The sequence below is a fragment of the Oncorhynchus mykiss genome, chromosome 10 (assembly GCF_057628025.1).
Source record: "Oncorhynchus mykiss isolate SJ-2025 chromosome 10, ASM5762802v1, whole genome shotgun sequence".
In the NCBI taxonomy this organism is placed as follows: domain Eukaryota; kingdom Metazoa; phylum Chordata; class Actinopteri; order Salmoniformes; family Salmonidae; genus Oncorhynchus; species Oncorhynchus mykiss.
This window is the reverse complement of record NC_143031.1, coordinates 66,782,912-66,794,334: the sequence shown is the minus strand read 5'-3', so window position 1 is coordinate 66,794,334 and position 11,423 is coordinate 66,782,912. Positions and strand designations below refer to the sequence as shown.

Here is an 11,423-nt window from a genome sequence, read left to right as displayed (position 1 = left end):
GCAAACTAAAATGTTATTTGGCCCCAAACAGAGTACACAGTGGCAGAATACCTGACCACTGGGACTGACCCAAACTTAAGGAAAGCTTTCTCTCTCCTGCCAAATATATGACCCTCAGATTACGCAGACCCACAAAGAATTCGACAACAAATCATATTTTGATAAACTCCCACATCTATTGGGTGAAATACCACAGTGTGCAATCACAACAGCAAGATTTGTGACCTTTTGCCACAAGAAAAGGGCAACCAGTGAAGAACAAACACCATTGTAAACACAAGGTAGGCCCTAGAAATTGTCAAAGACTCCAGCCACCCTAGTAATAGACTGTTATCTCGCCAAGTCTAGGACCAAGAGGCTTCTAAACAGCTTCTACCCCCAAGCCATAAGACTCATGAACACCTAATCAAATGGCTACCCAGACTATTTGCATTGCCCCCCCACCCTCTTCTACGCTGCTGCTACTCTCTGTTATTATCTATGCATAGTCACTTTAGTAACTCTGCCTACATGTACATATTACCTCAATTACCTCGACACCAGTGTCCCCGCACATTGACTCTGTACCAGTACCCCATGTACAGTTGAAGTCGGATGTTTACATACACCTTAGCCAAATACATCAGTTATTAGTTACATCAGCTTTTTTAGTTCTGTCCACAAATTTTCTATAGGACTGAGGTCAGAGCTTTGTGATGGCCACTCCAATACATTAACTTTGTTGTCCTTAAGCCATTTTGCCACAACTTTGGAAGTATGCTTGGGGTCTTTGTCCATTTGGAAGACCCATTTATGACCAAGCTTTAACTTCCTGACTGATGTCTTGAGATGTTGCTTCAATATATCCACATAACTTTCCCGCCTCATGATGCCATCTATTTTGTGAAGTGCACCAGTCCCTCCTGCAGCAAAGCACCCCCACAACATGATGCTGCCACCCCCGTGCTTCACAGTTGGGATGGTGTTCTTCAGCTCGCAAGCCTCCCCCTTTTTCCTCCAAACATAATGATGGCCATTATGGCCAAACAGTTCTATTTTTGTTTCATCAGACCAGAGTACAACAAGTACAATCTTTTTCCCCATGTGCAGTTGCAATCCGTATTTTTGATACAGTGAATTATAAGTGAAATAATCTGTCTGTAAACAATTGTTGGAAAAAAGTAGATGTCTTAACCAACTTGCCAAAACTATAGTTTGTTAACAAGAAATTTGTGGAGTTGTTGAAAAACAAGTTTTAATGACTCCAACCTAAGTGTATGTAAACTTCCGACTTCTTTAATTCTTTGTTATTCTTATCAACTTTTTGTTGTTGTTGGTATTTTCTTAAAACTGCATTGTTGGTTAAGGGCTTGTAAGTAAGAATTTCACTGTAAGGTCTACACCGGTTGTATTCGGCGCATGTGACAAAAACAATTTGATTTGATTTGAACCCATATTTATGTTTATTTATTTTGCCTTTGTACTTTAACTATTTGCACGTTGTTACAATACTGTATATAGACATGATACGACATTTGAAATGTCTCTATTATTTTGGAACTTGTGTAATGTTTACGGTTCACCTTTTACTGTTTATTTCACTTTTGTTTATCCATTTCACTTCCTTTGGCAATGTAAACATGTGTTACCCATGCCAGTAAAGCCCCTTGAATTGAGAGAGAGAGAGAGAGAGAGAGAGAGAGAGAGAGAGAGAGCGAGAGAGAGAGAGAGAGAGAGAGAGAGAGAGAGAGACTACCAGAACCCACTGGATTCTCCAATTACCTTGAATGACTTACAGGACAAAATAAAAACCCTCCAACCCAAAAAGACCTATGGTGTTGATGGTATCCTTAATGAAATGATCAAATATACAGACAACAAATTCCAATTGGCTATACTAAAACTCTTCAACATCATCCTTAGCTCTGGCATCTTCCCCAATATTTGGACCAAAGGACTAATCACCCCAATCCACAAAAGTGGAGACAAATTTGACCCCAATAACTACTGTGGAATATGTGTCAACAGTAACCTTGGGAAAATCCTCTGCATTATCATTAACAGCAGACTTGTACATTTCCTCAATGAAAACAATGTACTGAGCAAATGTCAAATTGGCTTTTTACCAAATTACCTTACAACAGACCATGTATTCACCCTGCACACCCTAATTGACAACCAAACAAGCCAAAAACAAAGGCAAAGTCTTCTCATGCTTTGTTGATTTAAAAAAAGCCTTTGACTCATTTTGGCATGAGGGTCTGCTATACAAATTGATGGAAAGTGGTGTTGGGGGTCAAACATACGACATTATAAAATCTATGTACACATACAAGTGTGCAGTTAAAATTGGCAAAAAACACCCACATTTCTTCACACAGGGTCGTGGGGTGAGACAGGGATGCAGCTTAAGCCCCACCCTCTTCAACATATATATCAACGAATTGGCGCGGGCACAAGAAATGTCTGCAGCACCCGGCCTCATCCTACTAGAATCCGAAGTCAAATGTCTACTGTTTGCTGATGATCTGGTGCTTCTGTCACCAACCAAGGAGGGCCTACAGCAGCACCTAGATCTTCTGTACAGATTCTGTCAGACCTGGGCCCTGACAGAAAATCTCAGTAAGACCAAAATAATGGTGTTCCAAAAAAGGTCCAGTCGCCAGGACCACAAATACAAATTCCATCTAGACACTGTTGCCCTAGAGCACACAAAAACTATACATACCTTGGCCTAAACATCAGTGCCACAGGTAACTTCCACAAAGCTGTGAACGACCTGAGAGACAAGGCAAGAAGGGCATTCTATGCCATCAAAAGGAACATAAATTTCAACATACCAATTAGGATCTGGCGAAAAATACTTGAATCAGTCATAGAGCCCATTGCCCTTTATGGTTGTGAGATCTGGGGTCCGCTCACCAACCAAGACTTCACAAAATGGGACAAACACCAAATTGAGACTCTGCATGCAGAATTCTGCAAAAAATATCCCCCGTGTACAAAGTAGAGCACCAAATAATGCATACATAGCAGAATTAGGCCGATACCCACTAATTATCAAAATCCAGAAAAGAGCCGTTAAATTCTACAACCACCTAAAACGAAGCGATTCCCAAACCTTCCATAACAAAGCCATCACCTACAGAGAGATGAACCTGGAGAAGAGTCCCCTAAGCAAGCTGGTCCTGGGGCTCTGTTCACAAACACAAACACACCCTACAGAGCCCCAGGACAGCAGCACAATTAGACCAACCAAATCATGAGGAAACAAAAAGATAATTACTTGACACATTGGAAAGAATTAACAAAAAAACAGAGCAAACTAGAATGCTATTTGGCCCTAAACAGGTAGTACACAGTGGCAGAATAACTGACCACTGTGACTGACCCAAACTTAAGGAAAGCTTTGACTATGTACAGACTCAGTGAGCATAGCCTTTCCATCGAGAAAGGCCGCCGTAGGCAGACATGGCTCTCAAGAGAAGACAGGCTATGTGCTCACTGCCCACAAAATGAGGTGGAAACTGTGCTGCACTTCCTAACCTCCTGCCCAATGTATGACCATATTAGAGAGACATATTTCCCTCAGATTACACAGATCCACAAAGAATTCGAAAACAAATCCAATTTTGATAAACTCCCATATCTACTGGGTGAAATTCCACAGTGTGTCATCACAGCAGCAAGATTTGTGACCTGTTGCCACAAGAAAAGGGCAACCAGTGAAGAACAAACACCATTGTAAATACAACCCATATTTATGCTTATTTATTTTCCCTTGTGTACTTTAACCATTTGTACATTGTTACAACACTGTATATATATATATAATATGACATTTGTAATGTCTTTATTGTTTTGAAACTTCTGTACATGTAATGTTTACTGTTAATTTGTATTGTTTATTTCACTTTTGTATATTATCTACCTCACTTGCTTTGGCAATGTTAACACATGTTTCCCATGCCAATTAAGCCCCTTGAATTGAGAGAGAGAGAGAGAGAGAGAGAGAGAGAGAGAGAGAGAGAGAGAGAGAGAGAGAGAGAGAGAGAGAGAGAGAGAGAGAGAGAGAGAGAGAGAGAGAGAGAGAGAGAGAGAGAGAGAGAGAGAGAGAGAGAGAGAGAGAGAGAGAGAGAGAGAGAGAGAGAGAGAGAGAGAGAGAGAGAGAGAGAGAGAGTCACACCCTGACCATAGTTTGCTTTGTATGTTTTGGTTGGTCAGGGTGTGATCTGAGTGGGCATTCTATGTTGGATGTCTTGTTTGTCTATTTCTATGTCTGGCCTGATATGGTTCTCAATCAGAGGCAGGTGTTAGTCATTGTCTCTGATTGGGAACCATATTTAGGTAGCCTGGGTTTCACTGTGTGTTTGTGGGTGATTGTTCCTGTCTCTGTGTTTTGCACCAGATAGGGCTGTTTTGGTTTTCCATGTTTGTTGTTTTGTAGTTTATTCATGTATAGTTTTCCTTTATTAAACAAACATGAATCATAACCACACTGCGTTTTGGTCCGCCTCTACTTCACCACAAGAAAACCCTTACAGAGACAGAGACAGACAGACAGACAGCGGGGGGAGAATGGTTATCAAATGTTCCGTTTACAATCACTTCAAGAAGAAGTAAATATTCATAGAGTCCCATAATGAATAAATATACACTATTCACAAATTCATGTTTTGATATTTTGTTTCGACTGAACTGATTGTAGTGTCAATGTTCTTATGCAGACAAAAGACTAAATAGACCTTCCTGTATTCTCAGCATTGGTGGAGGTAGATGGTAGTCTATCTACAGTACAGTGGGGGTTGGGGATGAACCCATAAACATCTTCCGTCAGCCTAAATCAATCGGACATCTCACTAGAAAAATCAAAGGAGAGGCTTCAGTGAAGTGCAATCATATAGGACGACTTTCAGGGCTATACAGCTATAGGTCGAGTTCACCTGAATAGCTTGCTTGAGTTGCTCACATCTGGTATTCTCCTGATGCTGCAGCTGGTCATTTGAGATTAATATACTTAATTTATTTACACCCACAAAATTACAGGTTTTACTTTTGAATTATGTGACACAATTGACCCCTGTTTTCCACAGATAAATTCCCAATTAGCTAGTAATAACAGACTGTGCTAATTGTAGCTGTATGTTTGAATAATTCCACACAGCTTTATGCCTCACAGTGTGTAATAATATTGCTATCATACTGCTGTTAGCCATTATGATAATTTACATGACACTGATGATGGAAGGCAGATGAGCAGCAGTAGCTGAAGCCAGCAGTCAGAGGTCAGTGGCTAGGTGACTAGGGCATAGGTAGATAATATAATGTACTAGGTGAGGTCAGAGGTCAGTGGCAAGGTGACTAGGGCAGAGGTAGATCATATAATGTACTAGGTAAGGTCAGTGGCTAGGTGACTAGGGCACAGGGAGATAATATAATGTACTAGGTGAGGTCAGAGGTGAGTGGCAAGGTGACTAGGGCAGAGGTATAGAATATAATGTACTAGGTAAGGTCAGTGGCTAGGTGACTAGGGCAGAGGTAGATCATATAATGTACTAGGTAAGGTCAGTGGCTAGGTGACTAGGGCAGAGGTAGATCATATAATGTACTAGGTAAGGTCAGTGGCTAGGTGACTAGGGCAGAGGTAGATCATATAATGTACTAGGTAAGGTCAGTGGCTAGGTGACTAGGGCAGAGGTAGATCATATAATGTACTAGGTAAGGTCAGTGGCTAGGTGACTAGGGCAGAGGTAGATCATATAATGTACTAGGTAAGGTCAGTGGCTAGGTGACTAGGGCAGAGGTAGATCATATAATGTACTAGGTAAGGTCAGTGGCAAGGGGACTAGGGCAGAGGTAGATAACATTTTTTTTATTTCACCTTTATTTAACCATGTAGGCAAATTGAGAACAAGTTCTCATTTACAATTGCGACCTGGCCAAGATAAAGCAAAGCAGTTCGACACATACAACAACACAGAGCTACACATGGAGTAAAACAAACATACAGTCAATAATACAGTAGAAAAATAAATCTATATACAATGTGAGCAAGTGAGGTGAGATAAGGGAGGTAAAGGCAAAAAAGGCCATGGTGGCGAAATAGATACAATATAGCAAGTAAAACACTGGAATGGTTGATTTGCAGTGGAAGAATGTGCAAAGTAGAAATACTGGGGTGCAAAGGATCAAAATAAATAAATAAATACAGTAGGGAAAGAGGTAGTTGTTTGGGCTAAATTATAGATGGGCTATGTACAGGTGCAGTAATCTGTGAGCTGCTCTGACAGCTGGTGCTTAAAGCTAGTGAGGGAGATATGTGTTTCCAGTTTCAGAGATTTTTGTAGTTCGTTCCAGTCATTGGCAGCAGAGAACTGGGCGGCCAAAGGAAGAATTGGTTTTGGAGGTGACCAGATAGACATACCTGCTGGAGCGCGTGCTACAGGTGGGTGCTGCTATGGTGACCAGCAAGCTGAGATAAGGGGGGACTTTACCTAGCAGGGTCTTGTAGATGACCTGGAGCCAGTGGGTTTGGCGACGAGCAAAATTGAGCTTTTTGGTCATCAAGGAAAACGCTATGTCTGGTGCAAACTCAACACCTCTCATCACCCTGAGGACACCATCCCCACAGTGAAGCATATTGGTGGCAGCATAATGCTGTGGGGATGTTTTTCATCGGCAGGGACTGGGAAACTGGTCAGAATTGAAGGAATGATGGATGGTGCTAAATACAGGGAAATTCTTGAGGGAAAACTGTTTGTCTTTTTCTAGATATTTGAGACTGGGACGGAGGTTCACCTTCCAGCACGACAATGATCCTAAGCATACTGATAAACCAACACTCGAGTGGTTTAAGGGGAAACATTTAAATGTCTTGAAATGGCCTAGTTAAAGTCCAGATCTCAATCCAATTGATAATCTGTGGTATGACTTAAAGAACCCACCCAACTTGAAGGAGCTGGAGCAGTTTTGGAGCAGTTTTGCCTTAAAGAATGGGCAAAAATCCCAGTGGCTAGATGTGCCAAGCTTATAGAGACATAACCCAAGAGACTTGCAGCTGTAATTGCTGCAAAAGGAGGCTCTACAAAGTATTGACTTTTGGGGGTGAATAGTTATGCACGCTTAAGTTCTGTTTTTTTGTCTTATTTCTTGTTTGTTTCACAATAAAAAATATTTTGCATCTTTAAAGTGGTAGGGATGTTGTGTAAATCGAATGATACAAACCCCCCAAAAATCTATTTTAATTCCAGGTTGTTACGGCAACAAAATAGGAAAAATGCCAAGGGGGGTGAATACTTTCGCAAGCCACTGTATGGGTGGTACAGTACAGTAGCCTACTGCCTGGTGCTCTTGGCGGAAGACATACAAAACACTATAGGTAAATTAAATCTGTATCTCTCCCCACAGTTCTCTGACACCAGGAAGTGAAGGGATGAGGGTAGGGATGGGTACCGAAACCCGGTATTAAATGTGCCCTGGAGCTAAATAATGAAAGAATGTAGTATCGATAACTCCGACGTTATTGGTTCTGCTTTCGGCACTGGAGAAATTAAGAAAATACATGTCCTTTTTGTTATTGCTACATAAACGTTATCTTGCACATTTAATCTCATCAACCATTTCTAATTTGCAATAAGATGAAGACATTTGTCTATGATGCATTTTCGCTATTCCCAATCCAGAAGAGAGATCTCTCTCACTCTACAGCACACACAGCACCCTGCTCTTAATTAGTGACCATGGCGGAAATAACTAAAAATGCAAAGGTGTGGCTACACTTCACCAGAGTCGATGCTGACAATGCTCATTGCCACATGTGCAAGGGCAGAAACACGAGCAATCTGTCCAAACATCTATGGAAAGTGCATCATGTACAGGCAGAGAAATGCACAGTTTTCGACTGCCTAGCTCGTAGTTCATCTCTCGTCTGATCTACGTTAGGTATGTATGCTAGCAGCCTAGAGCCACACACGGAGTTAACTAAATTATGCGAACATGGGTTCATGATCAAAAGTAACCAGTAGCCAGTTGCAGCTACAATGAACCAACCCACTCCTCCCTCTAATATCGCTGGTCCAAGCCAAAGACAAGCCCAAAGCCCCTTCACGCTGGCAGCTAGTGGGAGGATGACTGAAGAGAGATTGAATGAGTGCCACCTAGCTGTGTCATAGTGAAAGGCCTACACCCCCTTTACACCCCTTTGTGGAGTCCAAGGGCTTTAGGTAACAGTCTGTAAGTATATATGGAGTTGTATTCATTTTCAGGATATAAAAAAAAAGTTTTTATTCAGTAGTATAAAAGGGTTGTATGTTAGTCCCATCACTCCACAGTTCAATAATGATAATTCAACACATGAAAACAATATTTTTTTTACTGTAGGAAGAGGAGCAAATATACCCCTCCCTCCAGGAGTTACCTCAGTGACGCATTCATTCCTACCTGGTATGGTGTAGAAAAGGCCAATGTGATCACTGAGCTGAAGGACGTGCCAAAGCTGGCCATCACATCAGATGGGTGGACCAGCCTCTGTCCGGACCACTATCTCACTGTTACAGTGCACTACATAAGCCAGGGCAGTGTAAAACAGAAGGTCCTCCTCACCAGGACAGTGTAAAACAGAAGGTCCTCCACACCAGGGCAGTGTAAAACAGAAGGTCCTCCTCACTAGGGCAGTGTAAAACATAAGGTCCTCCACACCAGGGCAGTGTAAAACAGAAGGTCCTCCTCACCAGGGCAGTGTAAAACAGAAGGTCCTCCACACCAGGGCAGTGTAAAACAGAAGGTCCTCCTCACCAGGGCAGTGTAAAACAGGAGGTCCTCCACACCAGGGCAGTGTAAAACAGAAGGTTCTTCACACCAGGGCAGTGTAAAACAGAAGGTCCTCCTCACCAGGGCAGTGTAAAACAGAAGGTCCTCCACACCAGGGCAGTGTAAAACAGAAGGTCCTCCACACCGGGGCAGTGTAAAACAGAAGGTTCTTCACACCAGGGCAGTGTAAAACAGAAGGTCCTCCACACCAGGGCAGTGTAAAACAGAAGGTCCTCCACATCAGGGCAGTGTAAAACAGAAGGTCCTCCACACCAGGGCAGTGTAAAACAGAAGGTAATCCACACCAGGACAGTGTAAAACAGAAGAGCCTCCACACCAGGGCAGTGTAAAACAGACGGTCCTCCACACCAGGGCAGTGTAAAACAGAAGGTCCTCCACACCAGGGCAGTGTAAAACAAAAGGTCCTCCACACCAGGGCAGTGTAAAACAGAAGTTCCTCCACACCAGGGCAGTGTAAAACAAAAGGTCCTCCACACCAGGCCAATGTAAAATAGGTCCTCCACACCAGGGCAGTGTAAAACAGAAGGTCTTCCACACCAGGCCAATGTAAAATAGGTCCTCCACACCAGGGCAGTGTAAAACAGAAGGTCCTCCACACCAGGGCAGTGTAAAACAGAAGGTCCTCCACACCAGGGCAGTGTAAAACAGAAGTTCCTCCACACCAGGGCAGTGTAAAACAGAAGGTCCTCCACACCAGGGCAGTGTAAAACAGAAGGTCTTCCACACCAGGACAGTGTAAAACAGAAGGTAATCCACACCAGGGCAGTGTAAAACAGAAGGTCCTTCACACCAGGGCAGTGTAAAACAGAAGGTCCTCCACACCAGGGCAGTGTAAAACAGAAGGTCCTCCACACCAGGGCAGTGTAAAACAGAAGGTCCTCCACACCAGGGCAGTGTAAAACAGAAGGTCCTTCACACCAGGGCAGTGTAAAACAGAAGGTCTTCCACACCAGGGCAGTGTAAAACAGAAGGTCCTCCACACCAGGGCAGTGTAAAACAGAAGGTCCTCCACTACAGGGAAGTGTACAAATCGCAAACTGGTGAAGTAGTGGCAGAGGAGATCTCAGACACTCTGGAGGAGTTTGAAATCGAGCCGAGCAAGATTGTAGCTGTGACTGTTGATAATGCTGGCAATGTGGATATTGTCATCAAGAGGCTACACATCCTAAAAATAGGATGCTTTGCACACACATTGAATCTGGCAGCGCAAAAAATCTACACAATGACTTCCATTGATAAATGGGCAACCTGTGTGGTTCAAGAGATCCTCGATGTCCAAAACAGTCTTGAAGGAGAAGCAGCATCTCATTGGTAAGAAGCCAGTTCAATCTATTAAAGTATTATTTTGAAATTGCCACATTTAACAATTTAATTCAATATTTAACACTCACTCATCCTTGATGTAAAGACCAGATTGAACTCACTCTATCTAATGATAGAGAGATTGATGGAGCAGTATCCAGCGATCCAAGCAGCAGCCTTGGATACACGACTGCGAAAAGCAATGACCAAGGACAACCTGGACTGTCTGAAGGAAGAGGACTTCCATAAGGCTGAGGAGTTTGTCCAGCTCATGAGAATCCTCTATACATCCACACTGTGTGTCATGTGAAAAGAATGCCACCTGTGGACAGATCATACCCATCCTCCACAAACTGGAAGAGAACTTCACTGTGAAGCATGAAGATACAATGTTTGTGGCAACCATCAAAGATGAGGACATTCAAGCCTTCCTGCATGAGGCCACAGCAATGGACCCCAGATTTAAAGGGAAGCCGGTTAGTGACGTCACCTGGGACAGGCTGAGGAAAGCAACTGTCGAGGCCAATGTGACAGGAGCAACACCAGGGTTGACAGAGGAGCCAGAGTCGACAGACACAGAGCACCAGCGGAGAAGGAGAAGGAGAGGAAATGGAGGAGACGGTCCATCCATTGTACACAACAAGGAGTGCCATGGAGGAGCTGTTCTCAGAGGATGACAGGGAGTTGAGGTTGACGATCCAACAGGACACCTCGTACCTCACCCTCGGCGACCATGTTGACCTAGAGGTGGAGCTCTTCAAAGGCCTGCCTCCCATCCCCATGGCTGAAGATCCTGTGATGTGGTGGTGGGAGAAGAGGGCTACTCTGCCCCTCCTCACAAACATTGCAACAAGCTATCTCTGTGCTCAAGCCTCCTCCACCCCTAGTGAGAGGGTATTTTCGACTGCAGAGAACACAATAAGCCAGGAGAGGTCCTGACTTCTGCCAGAGAAGGTAAATAAGTTGATCTTTCTCCAGAAGAACTGCTAAGAACTGTTGGTCCTTTTGCAGCCCACCTGCATTCCCCACCCGTGTTGCTCTATACCACTGTATTGTCTTCTGCAGCCTACCTGCATGCCCCACCCGTGTTGCTCTATACCACTGTATTGTCTTCTGCAGCATACCTGCATGCCCCACCCGTGTTGCTCTATACCACTGTATTGTCTTTTACAGTCTACCTGCATGCCCCACCCATGTTGCTCTATACCACTGTATTATCTTCTGCAGCCTACCTGCATGCCCCATCCGTGTTGCTCTATACCACTGTATTGTCTTCTGCAGTCTACCTGCATGCCCCACCTGTGTTGTTCTAT

General features: G+C 43.5%; 1 pseudogene; it reads left to right on the top strand.

The window, feature by feature from the left end:
• The first annotated feature begins 10,240 nt into the window (after positions 1-10,240).
• LOC149980170 (E3 SUMO-protein ligase ZBED1-like) lies at positions 10,241-11,049 on the top strand (annotated as a pseudogene).
• The last annotated feature ends 374 nt before the right edge of the window (positions 11,050-11,423 follow it).